Here is a 13,612-nt window from a genome sequence, read left to right on the forward strand (position 1 = left end):
CAAGCCTTCTCAATAGACAGACAGGTCCTCCTTTGTCCTTCTTTATTTTTAATTTTGAGATAGGGTCTCATTAAGTTGCTTAGGGCCTCTCTAAATTGCTGAGGCTGGCCTCCTGCCCCAGCCTCCCTAGTCACTTGGATTACAGGAATGCACCACCATGTTCAGCGTCAGATAAAATCTTACAATGATTCCTAGAACGCAGGCAAAAGCAGAGAAGCTTTAGGTGACAGGGAGATGCGCTTCAGACACTTCCCCACCTCCAGCTTTCCTGCCACCCCCTCACATCCATGTAGAACCCCAAAGAACACCCTTTGAAAAGATCCAACCCCATCTCCCATCCCTTAGTTTCACAAAGGAAGAAACAGGCCACAGGGAAGCGAACAGCCACCACCACCCCTGGTGACAAGAACCAGGACTTGGGATGCCCAACTAGGAGTCTTCTGGCTTTATTTTCTTTGGAAGTTTGGTTTTGTTTGTGTGAGAGAGAAATAAGGGCTTTTTTTTTTCTTTTTTTGGTACTGGGGGTTGAACCCAGGGGTGCTCAACCACTGAGCCCCCTCCCCAGCCCTATTTTGTATTTTATTTAGAATCAGGGTTTCACTGAGTTGCTTAGTGCCTCGCTGCTGCTGAGGCTGGCCTCCAACCTGTGATCCTCCTGTCTCAGCCTCCCAAGCTGCTGGGATTACAGGCGTGCTCCACCACGCAGGGCGAGATCAGGGTTTTGAAGGCTGTTGGGGGAGAGGGGAAAGGCAGGCAGGATAATAAGAAAACCTGTCTTCTTGGGATGGGGGTGTCCCCAGCTGTACACACGGGAGGCCATGAAAGATGACCACAGAAAGTGCCCATCTCTGTACCTTGGATCTCAGACTGTCCCTCCGCATCCCACCCCCGGCCTCTGATTGAGGGGAATGAAAGTTCCCAGGAGGGAGGGAGGGAAGCCTGAGGGACAGGTGTCCTGCTGGTGAGGGGTTGATGTGAGCCAACCTGGCAGCTCAGGGTATTTTTAGGCCTCTGTGCTCACCCTGCCCCTGGGCTGGAGGCAGATTAGACAGAAACGCAACCCAAGCGGAGGTCAGTTGGGAAAGAAAGACTTTGAGAAAAAAACCCAGTTTTGATTCCTGTTTTCTCTCCGTGGAGAGGAGCAAAGGCAGGATCCAGGAGGGGGAGCTGAGGAGCCTGGGGAGGGCCCTCTCCTGCAAACGGGGCTGTCCTTCTGAGGGTTCCACTTTGGGGGATGTCACCAAGGACAGAGAATATTCCAGAAAAAAATAAAAAGTGTCTGTATTGAACATGTACAGATTCTCTTTCTTTTCTTTTTTTTTTAAGGCCATTCTTGCCCTAAAAAATGTAGTACAACAGCTGCCAACAGAACATTGATATTGCATTAGGTGTTATAGGTCAACTAGGGAGGATTTAAAGTATATAGGAGGCCAGGCACCGTGGCGTGGGCCTGTAATCCCAGGGACATGAGAGGCTGAGGCAGGAGGATTGCAAGTTCGAGGCCAGCCTCAGCAATTTCGTGAGGCCCTCAGGAATTTAGGGCAACCCTGACTCAAAATATTTTTTTTTTAAAAGAGTGAGAGGGGGGGGAGAGAGAGAGAGAGAGAGAGAATTTTTAATATTTATTATTTTTTAGTTTTCGGCGGACACAACATCTTTGTTGGTATGTGGTGCTGAGGATCGAACCCGGGCCGCACACATGCCAGGCGAGCGCGCTACCGCTTGAGCCACATCCCCAGCCCGACTCAAAATATTAAAAGGACTGGGGATGTGGCTCAGTGGTAAAGAAGCCCTGGGTTCAGTCCCTGGTACCAACACACACACACACACACACACACACACACACACACACACATACACACACACAGCTGGATGGGTTCTATACAAACACTGTGCCCTTTTATATAAGGGACGTGAGATCAGGGATCTTGATATCCTAGGAGGGTCCTGGACCCAATCCCTACTGGATACAGGATACCAAGGAATGACAATACCTCATTTGGGGCTGGAGATTTCTTATCTACCTTCACAAATTCATGCATCTGGATTATCACCTCCACCACCACCACCTAGAACCTCAAATGGGCCCCCAGCCTAATTTGGCTATTATACTAGTATTCTTTGCTACCAGGTATTGAACCCAGGGGTGCCTATCCATCACTATTGAGCTACATACCCAGCCCTTTTCACTTTGAGACAGGGTCTATCCAAATTGCTGAGACTGGCCTCCCATTTACAATCCTCCTGCCTCAGCCTCCTGAGTCACTGGGATTACAGGCATGTGCCATTGCACCTGGCCTTAGCTTTTTTATTTTATTTTATTTTTGGACAGTGCTGGGCATGGAACATGGGGTTTCACAGATGCCAGAAAAGCACTAACTCGCTGAGCTAGCCTCAACCCAGCCTTCACCACCAAACTTCTAACAGCCTCTGTAACCTGCCTCCTCTGTCCATTCATACCTCTGCTTAGGTTTTTATTTATCTAAGACAACTTTCCAACCCATTTAACCCTCAAGCACCTATACTCTTTTTTAAACAAGAGGTGCTAAGAATCAAGCTCAGTGAAGTCAATAGTGTTTAAGACAGATATTCAAAAAACATGGCAGCTCTTAAGAACTAACCTTAACCCTAAACCCTCAAATGTTCCAGCAACTCACCACCTTCTCTCAAGATTCTTAACCAGAGCGTTTGAAATATGAAATTCACAAACCAAGACCAAAACTCTCCACCCACAGGTGAGAAACCCACAGCAATATTCTTGAACCCACATCCCCAGCTAAAGGTTTATATAACACTTGGGTCATTCCTATTGGTCCAAACTTATGCTAATTAGGGTTTGGAATCCTACTAATGCTATTGGTCAGTTCTCAACTGGAGACTTCCATTCAGAGATACCCCACTTCTATTTCCTCCCTGCAGGTCAGGAAGCAGGAGATTGCTGTCCTGAGACAGTATGTGCTTGCAGGTCGCTGCTGCCAACCCAGGGCCAAGGCTCTGCTGCCGCTTCGTACAGAGCCCTGGGTTTGATCCTCAGCACCACATAAAAATAAATAAACGAAACAGAAGTATTGTATCCAACTACAAGTAATAAATAAATAAGTAAAATGCATTAGCCCACAAGATACGGTGGGCTATTTCTGTAACCCCAGCGACTCAGGAGGCTGAGGCAGGAGGATTGCAAGTTGGAGGTCAGCCTCAACCACTTAGGGAGACCTTGTCTCCAAATAAAACATTAAAATAGACAGGGATGTGGCTCAGTGGTGAAGCACCTCTGCGGTCAATTTCCAATATCAAAAGAAAAGGAAGATGTGGGGATGTGACTCAGTGGTAGTGACGAGGGTCTGTGGCTATGCACTGGCAGCGGACCCATGGGTCGCTGCTGAGAAGTGGCAGCAAAGTCGTGGAACAGTGGCCCCGAGTGGTTGGGAGCGCCTGGCTGCCTGGAGCCACCACAGGGCGCCACCGATGTGAAACACTACCAACCAAGGCTGGCCCACCTTTCATTCTGTGGCCACCAGATATGAGCACTGCATGGGCACCTGCTACAGAAGCCTGGTCCACGCAGCGCTACACACCAAACCAAGACCTCAAGTCCCTGACCTGGAGCAAGAAGATGGAAGTGGGGCAGACAGGAACCAAATTGGGACTTGAGAGTTGACCAATAGCGTTAGTTTCCAAAACTTAGCATAAATTTGGACCAATAGCATTGGTACTTTTTCCAAACCCTCATTAGCATAAGATGGGAACTATACCTCTGACCCCAAGGGCTATATAAACCCCACAGGAGGCAGGGGAGACAGAGAAACTGTGTTATCATTGTTTTTGTTTGTTTCTTTGTTTTGTTTTGTTTAGGTTTTCCCCCCCTAGTGAATATCATTATCTTGGTTTGAGGATTTCACTGTTTGAATTCTGGAGAGAAGAACCTTGGGAAGAAAATAAATTGATATTTAGCTTCTGAGGTCATCAGCAACACTTATGCTCTGCAGATGCCTGTGACCACACAGCCCCCTGACCTGCCAGCAGAAGTCGAAATCCAGTGTCATTTCCTAAGTCCTGGACTCAGTAAAACCGTGGATTCAATTCTCAGTTACCCACCCCCCCCCAAAAAAAAAAGATTCAACAGTAAGTGCGTGAAAGAGACCTTGAGAATGAAGTTTTTAGATGCGACTGACACACAGGGCCACGTTCTCCAATTCTGCTGGTGGGTGGGGTCTGCGTGAGGCTTGAAACTGTCGCCTCTGTCAAGGGTACACCATGTCCTCCTGTGGGGCAGCCCCCAGCCGCTCACCATCCATTTCTTCTTTCCTAATTCTTGTGTGAATTTGAAGAACGAAATCCACACTTCAGGATGAGTGAGTACAAGTTTTGGAAAAAGAAACAGGAATCGAGGTGTCCTGTGCAAGAGGGTGACAGCAGGTTTTCTCCCATAGAATGTTCTAGCATGGGGCTGCTGGTCTAAACTTATGCTAATGAAGGTTTGGAAAAGTAGTAATGCTCTTGTTAGCCCTGAATCCCATTCAGATTTACCTTACTTCTCTTTTCTCCCTGTTTAGGGGACGCGAGGGATTTAAGTCTAAATTGCACATCTCGGGGGTGTCGGGGTGCTGCGGATCTAGAGCACTGCATGGAGTGTGGTTCTCCAAAAAAGGACTAATATTGGTCTCAAACTATGTTAATTAGGGTTTGAAAAATGACCAATGGGATTGTTTCATTTTATGCTAATTACGGTTTGGAGACGCGCTATTGGTCCAATTTTATGCTAATTAGGGCTTGGAAGTGTAGTAGCCCTATTGGTCAACTCTCTAGGCTCCACCCTCATGCAGATCAGGAAGGAAGAGGTTGAGTCCTCATCTAGGGCTGCAGCCTTGCCTGGACCCTAACCTGGCTTCTCAGGGCGAGTGGTTGGCTCACTACTCAGGCCAGCCACCCCTGTATGGCGGGTTCACGCAGCTTGGCAGCCACAGAGCCATGTCACCAGGGCCTCATGCTAGGCAAGCGCTGTACCACTGAGCCACATCCCTGGTACCCTACATACCTTCACTGGTACAGATGAGCATCCTGGGGTTCAGAGAGAGACAGATTTACCTGCCTGCGACCAGAAACAGCCCAGGGCAGCTGCAGAGAACTCTCTTTGACCTTCCACACCTGGCCATTTCTCTACCGGGTCTGACAGTCCCTCCAGGCTACAGGACACTGGGTACTTCCCTTCTGAAATAGTCCCCCGAGTTACCTGGTCCCCAGCTTCTCACAACTACTAAGATCACCCACTTGCTGTGAGAGCTGTTGTCCCCAAGCAATTATTAATAGCGCCTCCTCCCCTTCTCAGAAGTGTCCTGTGTCTGTGACAAATTGCTTGGCCACAGGCTTCCTCACCCTCCCCTGGCCAATGGCTGTGGGGAACATCTCAAGCTGTGTCTCTTTTCCTTCTTCCAAGTAACCCGAGTCCAGGTCGGAGTTCTTTCACGATTTTTCTGAACACCCGAGAGAAAAAAAGAAAAAGTGAAATGCGGTCAGCAGATATCTCTGCACCGGCCATGTCCCTTCCCTGGGGGCAGGGCCTGCTGGTTCCTTCTGTCCACCTGGGACATCATACATAGGACATGCTCCCAGAAATGGGCTGACATTGAATGAAAAGCTGTTTATTCCTTCTAGAAGGGAGCTTCTGCTTAATCCCAGGTAAGAGAGCACCCTAGAAAATGTTTTCCCAATTAAAAAAAAATAAGCTAGGCCTGGAAGGGTACCTCAGGTGACATGAAGATAAGCTGGGGCTGGAGATGTGGCTCAGGAGTAGAACATGTGCCTAGCAGGCATGGGGGTCTGGGTTCCCTGCTATAAATAGGACAGCGGGTGGTGTGAGACAATAAAATGGGTTGGACTTGAGAAGAGATTTTTATTTTTTTTATTTTTAGGTACTGGGGATTGAACCCAGGGTACTGAACCACAAGCCACATCCCTAGCCATTTTATGTATATATATGTTTTTGAGACAGGGTCTCACCAAGTTGCTTAGGGCCTCAATAAGTTGCTGAGGCTGGCCTTTGAATTTGCAATCCTCCTGCCTCAGCCTCCTGAGTCGCTGGGATAACAGGCTTGTGCCACCGCAGCTGGCTTCAGTATGACTTGTGTATAAAACTGGGGAGAGGCGACTCTGGAGACAAATCCCCCACCCCAACTCTGGCTCTGGTCTTTTCTTCCCCCCTCTTCGATACTCTGTGAGCCACACATTTACTGCTTGCTGGTGACACTCTGCTCAGCTGATTTTTCTCTCTGTTCCTGGCCCTTCGGGTGCTCCTCTGGAGCATGACCAGGCCAGGCCCTGCGAGGGCCACGTCTGAGCTATAGGAAATCCTCTTATGTGCGCATGTGCGGCTCTGCTGACCTTGGGGATGGAACTTCCCGCTCTCTGAGCCTCCTCTCTCTTGGGTTTGCTGAGATGAGAGAGACAGAGTCCAGTGACCTCCATCCTGCAAGGAGCCCATAGACCAGATATAGCCCCCACCAGATACAGGCCCCGCCCCCCAACCTTGGAGTTCCTGGCCTCCAGAACTGTCAGAAATAAATCTCCATGCTTTATAAGTTTCCCAGTCTCTGGTATTCTGTTACAGCAATGATGCAAGACACAGGGTCCAGTCCCTTTCTGGTCAGCAGATGCTGGGACACTTCATCTCATCCCTTCTGTGGGACCAGGAGTATACAAAGGCAGGGGACAGCAGCATCTGTCTTGGCCACCACTAGATCTCATCACAGTGGTGACCAATAAAGCTCAGGTGACTGAATAGGCATTTGAGGCTGTGGCCAGGCTCTGGGGTGGGCTGGGGTTCCCCACCTGAGTGCTCAGCAGTCCCCTGTGATGTCCTTATGGCAGCCATAGGACCAGTGTCCCTGTTTGTTCATATAATAAGGGATCTGTCCTGTTCAACTCTCTCCCCAAGCTCATGATTATCTTGAGAGCACAATGCCTCTGGCTTGCAGAGATAATGCAAGGATCAGGGGTGTTTGGCCCGGAAAGAGGACACCTGTAGGTAGACAGTGACTCTGGACAGCTGTGGTGACCTTGGCTTGGACTCTACCTCCTGTCAGGGAGGGGTTTCCTGGTTAGGTCCGCTGTCACAGCCAGCCTGCTGGTCCCTGCCACAAAGCAGCTTCGGAGCCGCAGAGTGTCACCTGGCCCCAGAGCCACACAGGCACGGGGACCATTGCTGGGGCCAGCCAAGGTACATCGACCTGTAACACAACCTGGGATTTACCTTATCCTTTTGTTTGTTGATGTTTACAGCTTCCAGACTCCTCTGATACAGCATGAAACCTATTCTGGTCGCAGTTCAATGCATGTCACCTAACGTGCAGACCAAGTAGGTGCTCAACGAATAACTTAACCACTAGCATTAACTGACAGGAAAGGAGATACCGGGGTCTCCCTCCCCTTGCAAGGCCTGGAGGTGGTATTCACGGGGCTTCCAAATGAAGATTCTAGAACTGCTTCTCTACCCTTCAAATGGTCCAATTTGAGGTTCTGAGGCCACAATCTAGGCACAGGGTTCCGGCGATTTGTGGCTCTCCAGCGACACCTGGTGGCCATACTTAGATCTACATCTTTAAGAAAACCCTCCCTATCTTTTAAGTCTCAAACTAGGATGGACATAGAGGAGGGGAAATTGAAAAGGTGAAACGGTGACCATCGGGGGTTCTGGGAAAAGCAACTCGGTGGTAAAAGAGGAAACCTAAGCGGACGCAATGGCGCACGCCTGTCATCCCAGTACCTCAGGAGGCTGAGGCAGGAGGATCAAGAGTTCAAAGCCAGCCTCAGCAACAGCAAGGTGCTAAGCAACTCAGTAAGACCCTGTCTCTAAATAAAATGCAAAATAGGGCTGGGTTGTGGCTCAGTGATCGAGTGCCCCTGAGTTCAATCCCTGATACAAAAACAAAAACAAAAACAAACTAGAAACCTTTCTTTTTCCTGTGCCTATTTTTAAATTTCTCTTTTCTTTCTCTTCCTCCTCCTCCTCCTTGGAAACTGGGGATGGAACCCAGGGGTGCTCTACCCCTCCCTTTCTACTATTTATTTTGAGATAAGTTCTCAACAGGTGGTAGAGGCTGGCCTCAGACTTTCGATCCTCCTGCCTCAGCCTCCTCAGTCGATAGGATGACAGGTGTGCACCATCATGCACTACTGAGATTAGGTTCTAACAACATTGCACAGACCAAACGATATCTGTCCATGTGGTGAGTTTGGTCCAGAAGCCACTTGTGTGGGACACCTGGTGAGCACGGGACATGCAAATCCACCTCCCCAAACCTGCTTCAGACCCACCCACCCACCCAGCCATCTCCTGGCACCTCCACAAGGATGACCTTGGGGACCTTCACAATCAGCAGTTCCACCTCCATCCATCTTCCTCCCTCCTGATGAGAACCTCTTAGAGATGGGCACCTCTGGCCTCCTCCCTCCCTGTCACGTTTCATCTCCTAAATCAATCCCTATTCTACCGTGCCCCCCTGTTTGCTCTGTTCCCATGACTCCAGGCCCCCACCATTTTCCAGAGGACCTTCCCCTCACCATCTCTTTCCTCTCTCTCGCTGCCTCACCAGCTCTCCTCACTGCCTTGGTCACTTAAGACACAACATAGGAGCAGGATGCTGTGGTGCATAATCCCAGTGACTGGAGGCTGAGACAGGAGGATCACAGTTTTGAGGCCAGCCTCCACAATTTATCAAAACCCTCAGTAACGGAGCAAGATGCGGTCTCAAAATTAAAATAAGGGCTATGGATGTGGCTCAGTGGATGAGCACCCCTGGGCTCCATCCCCATTACCAAAGGAAAAAAAGAAAAGAAAAGAAAGAAAAGTCACCTTCTGGAGACAGAGTAGCTCCTCCCCCTGTCTTCTTATATTCTTTGTAAAATGGGGGACTTAGCTCCGAAACTCCAAAGTGGCTCTTATTTTCCTTCCAAATCTGGCCCCAGACTGGGAACACTTCCCGGGGGGGAAAAGTGAGCCCCTGTCTCTAAATAAAATACAAAATAGGGCTGGGGATGGGGCTCCGGGGTCGAGTGCCCCTAGGTTCAATCACCAGGTTTGTGCAATACTGATTTTTACCACCAGAGGGAAGCAGAGCTGCAAAGTTGACCTGGGTCTAAAGGGCCAGGAAAGTTCCTCTCCCAGGAACTTGGCTGAGGAAGGGTCAGGAAGCAGAAGGGCCCAGGAGGGGCTGGGAACAGTGCCTGACCCCGAGAGACACAACTAGAGGAGGGGCAGCGAAGGTTTATAGAGAAGGAAATTCTGGAGCCAGGCCCCAGCCCCTCCAATAGCTGGGATACAAGTGCTTGCTAACACATCTGCTTGATGGTGATGGTCTCTTTTTGTTTTGCTTATTAAATGTAACTGAGGTTTTTTTTTTGTTGTTGTTGTTGTTGTTGTTTTGTTTTTTTAATAAAGTGACCATTCTGACCCAGACCTGCAATATGCCTTGCCTAAATACCTGCAGCCTGAACACATTCATTCAAAAAGAAATTAGCGCCTGGATGTGGTGGTGCATGCCTGAAATCCCAGCAGCTCAGGAGGCCGAGGCAGGAGGATCGTGAGTTGGAGGCCAGCCTCAGCAACTGCAGAAGGCTAGCTGCAGGACAATGGCCACGTGCATCTTAATTTGAGCCACCACCAGGAACCAGTCTGCAGCCTAGAGGGACAGGATCAGCTTTACCCTTTATAAGGCCACTTTGGCCACTGTGGAGGCACAGAGGAGACAGAGAGGCCACCAAGGGGCCATGGAGGCCTTAAGGTGAGAAGCGTGGGGTTGACTTGGAGGAGCTCTTCCTGCTCTGCGCGACAGGCACTTGAGGGGCAGGATGGCAGCACCGTCCTCCTGCAGGGAAACAGGCAGGTGCCCTGGCCTAGGGCTTCGGCCACCTCTCCCTGCCTGGGGCATCTTCGCTGGTCACCCCCCACCCTTCATTTCCTGCTGGCAACCCCATCACCGGGATCCTTCATTTCCTGGGGGGGGCGCCCCCCTCTGGCTCACATCCTGTAGCTCCAAACCCCTTGCCCATCAGAGTCCCCGTCCCTTTTGTGATAATTTCCGGAAGCTTCTCCTAGGGTGACAGGGAGGGGCTCCCACCCCTTCCGACTTCTTGTCTTCCCATCTTCTAAACAACTTCCTGGCCCCCTCAAGCCTTCTCCCTAAATCAGTCAAGGCAACTCAGTGCAGGTGTGCACAGCACTTGACAGTTGGCACTGTCCCCGACCCATTTCAACCCTCTTTAACCACTTTGACCCACTTCGACCCACTTCACAGCCCAGGAAGGTAGTCCCTTCAGAGGGCTGAAAGCTGAATCCTGGTTTTCTCTCTTCCTGACCCTGTGACTTGGGGCCAGTCCTATCACTCATTCATGCCTCAGTTTTCTGAGCTGTGAAATGGGGCAGTACAGACTCCGAGACGTGGGAAGGGCCTGGCCCCTGCTAGGGGCAACTTCTCAGGGGGTGAGAACCTCTCTTTCTCCGCAGTGAACTTAACTGCGCAGAAATAGCCATTCCTGGCCCTTCAGCTAAGGCCGGGGGTGGACTGATTTTCTTTGGGGACATTGTACTTTTTCTGATTCTGAATTGGAATGTTTTTTAGAAGGAGGTGCATGATTTCAGGGCGGGCAGAGACCTTACTACCCTTCATACAGATTCCTGTAGTTATAGTCAATTTTTTTTATTAATTTTTTTTCTGCTCTGTGCCACAGTCTGGCTGGGCACAATTCAGGAGCCACTTGTCCAAAGAAACGAACTTTATTTTTAGAACTACACACGCCAAACAAAACAGCTCCTCAGGAAAAAACCCTCAGAGCCCAACTGCCACCACCGGCTTCCCACAAGCCTCTCACCCCCACACAAACCTCCCCACCTCCCACAATCCTCCTGCTCTTGAGGCTGATTGGCTGGGTCGTGTGGGCGGAGCCAAAGAAGTCCCCCAATGAGCAGCTCCGTGGTCTGAAAGGTCAGGGAAACAGCCCAATGAACATCACCGCAGAGGAGCCAATCAGCTAGAAGTTGCTGGGGCCGCTGTGAGCCAATCATCAGCTGGCAGTCTGAAGGGCGGGGAAACAGCCCAATGAACATCACCGCAGAGGAGCCAATCAGCTAGATGTTGCTGGGGCGCTGTGAGCCAATCATCAGCTGGCAGCTGGAAGTTTGCTGGCAGCTGGAAGTTTGCTGGGGCCCCTTTGGCTGTGGCTCTCAACAGCTCTGCCTAAAATGTTTCACCAGAACAGTGGCCCAGGAAGAAGAGCTCATTTGGGGGCTCGGGGTTTCGGAGGTCTCAGTCCACAGGAGGCTGCTTGCTCTATTCCTTGGGCCCAAGTGAGGCTGAGCATCATGGTGGAAGAGGGGGGCAGAGGGAAGCAGCTCACATGATGATCGGGAAGCAGAGAGAGAATCCTCTCAGCAGACACCAAATATAGACCCCAAAGCCACCGCCCCAGTCCCCACTCAGTTAATCCCATCGGGGGTTCATTCACTGATTGGGTTGAGGCTCTCATCACCCCATCATTTCTCCTGCAAACCCTCTTGATCTTCTCAACGTGAGCTTTTGGGGGACACCTCCCATCCAGACCATAACACCCACAATCCCGTTTACTGCTTAGCCCCAAGAGACATTTTGTGGCCCTGCAATTTCCAAGGTGTCCACAGAGACATCTCCCCCTCCACGTTCTCTTCATGTGAGGTGACACTGATTGCTCTCCCTGGAGAGGTGGGGTCTCTGCTTCCTTCCCTAGAATCAGGATGGCCATGTGACGGAGTGCTATGTGACTTGTGAGCCTCAATCACCCAACATGCACAGCCTCCACCTATTTCTCTAGGGACACTAGCTCTTGGAGCTCAGCCTCCATGCTGTGAGGAAGCTCAAGTGTCTCTCAAAAAGACCTAAGGTTTGGCCACCATCCTGTGCTGCTAGAGGGAGATGGTAAATCCTTTGGAAAGTGGGACTAATGGAAAGAAGCGAGGTCCTTGGGGACATGTCCTTGAAAGAGATGTTGGGTTCCTTGTCCCTTCCTGTCTCTTTTACTTCTCGGCCACCATGAGGTGAGCAGACATTTCTCCAGTGAGCTCTTGGCATTATTATCACCATACGTCCAAAGAGATGGGACCAATCAATCCTGGATGGAAACCTCTGAAGCTGTGAACAAAACCAAACCTTTCTTCTTTTTAAGTTGATTATCTCAGGTATTTTATTACAGTAGCAGAGAGCTAACTAATACATTATTAGGCCATATGGATAGATCACGGATGGGTTTTCCAGTCAACACCTTCACCTGTGGTCTCAGGTGATAAAGAAGCCTTTGAACTAAAGCTTTTGGGTTGCAACAAGAGAAGTGACCCTGAACAAGAACCACCTTGCCAAACCCACTCAACCAAATCCACTCGGGAGATAACAGTAAAATGACCATTGCTGCTTCTATTCAGTCTAATAATAACAATCTTGCCCAGAGGAAGAAACAGTGTCCATAGTGATAGGTGCGGTGCAGAAAAATAAAACCAAACAAGGGATGGGGGGGCGGGCACTGGTATTTCTGTTCAGGGGGTCAAAGGACGCATCTCTGGTGGTGATACTGAGGATGAATGGAAAATCAGTTCCCCAGATTTCCAATAGAGCTGACCTTGAGGCTCATTGGATGGACTTGGGTCATGTGCCTATCCCTGAGCCAATCAGCGTATGGGTGGCTAAAGTGGAGCATTCTGATTGGTCAGACCTGGGCCCTGAACCCACCCCAGAACCAGGAGGCGGGAGAACTCAGGCTGGGGCTTCTTCTACTCAGAGTCCATTTCTGGGGGAAAGGAAAGGCTTGGAGGATCCCAGCTCCCCGGAGTTGTCCCACATATGGTGACATGGCCCCATGTCAAGAGTCCCTATCACCAGGACGCTATCAGTTGCTAGGGCAGCCATACTAGGGTGGGGAGGGGGATTCTCCCCTCTGGATTTCCCAGGAGAGTGGGCAGCAGTTCTTGGCTCTCCTGGGCTTAGAGATGAACCCCGGGAACCTCTGAGCCCAACAGCATGTGGCCATCTCCACCTCCATCTCTATGTCTCTTAATTTTTTTTTTTTTATTCTGAGACAGGTCCTCACTAAGTTGCTCAGGGCCTCGCTAAACTGCTGAGGCTGGCCTCCAACTCACGATCCTCCTGTCTCAGCCTCCCAAGCTGCTGGGATTACAGGCGTGCACCGTGTGCCTGGCTGGGCCAGCCTTTTGTATCCATATTTCAGATGACCATTGTTTGAGGGTTGTCCCCTGTTGAAAGGACAGTTGGGGTGAGGTGGCCCCGAGGGACCAGGGACAATTCTCAGCAGAAGGGGGGCATCTGTGGTCTTTAGCAGCAGCACTCACAGCAGCTGGGGGAATGACAGTCCATCAGAGGGGACCTGGGGGGACAGGCAAGCAGGCAGACAGGCAAGTTCTTTCAATTCCTTACGCCTCAGTTTCCCCATTTGGGGATTTGGGAAGTGCCAGCATTAGGAACAGGTATGAATTAATATAATTTATTAATATTATTATTAATAGCAACATAATTAATGTATTTCGTATTTTTCGAACGCTACACATGGGCAGTGGGAAACGTTAGCTATTATTAATTAC

The 13,612-nt window shown here is 50.1% G+C and overlaps 1 protein-coding gene across 4 annotated transcripts in view; it reads left to right on the plus strand.

Annotated features, from left to right (window-relative positions):
* TRH (thyrotropin releasing hormone) overlaps positions 1-13,612 on the plus strand; it is a 43,136-nt gene that overhangs the window by 13,095 nt on the left and 16,429 nt on the right. For all 4 annotated transcript variants that reach the window (XR_014019874.1, XR_014019875.1, XR_014019876.1 and 1 more), the window contains 2 exons: positions 7,276-7,351; positions 9,434-9,776. The gene's annotated coding sequence lies outside the window, so the exon portion shown is untranslated. The remainder of the gene's footprint in view (positions 1-7,275; positions 7,352-9,433; positions 9,777-13,612) is intronic.

Source organism: Spermophilus citellus, assembly GCF_964194105.1.
Source record: "Spermophilus citellus genome assembly, chromosome: 19".
Classification (NCBI taxonomy): domain Eukaryota; kingdom Metazoa; phylum Chordata; class Mammalia; order Rodentia; family Sciuridae; genus Spermophilus; species Spermophilus citellus.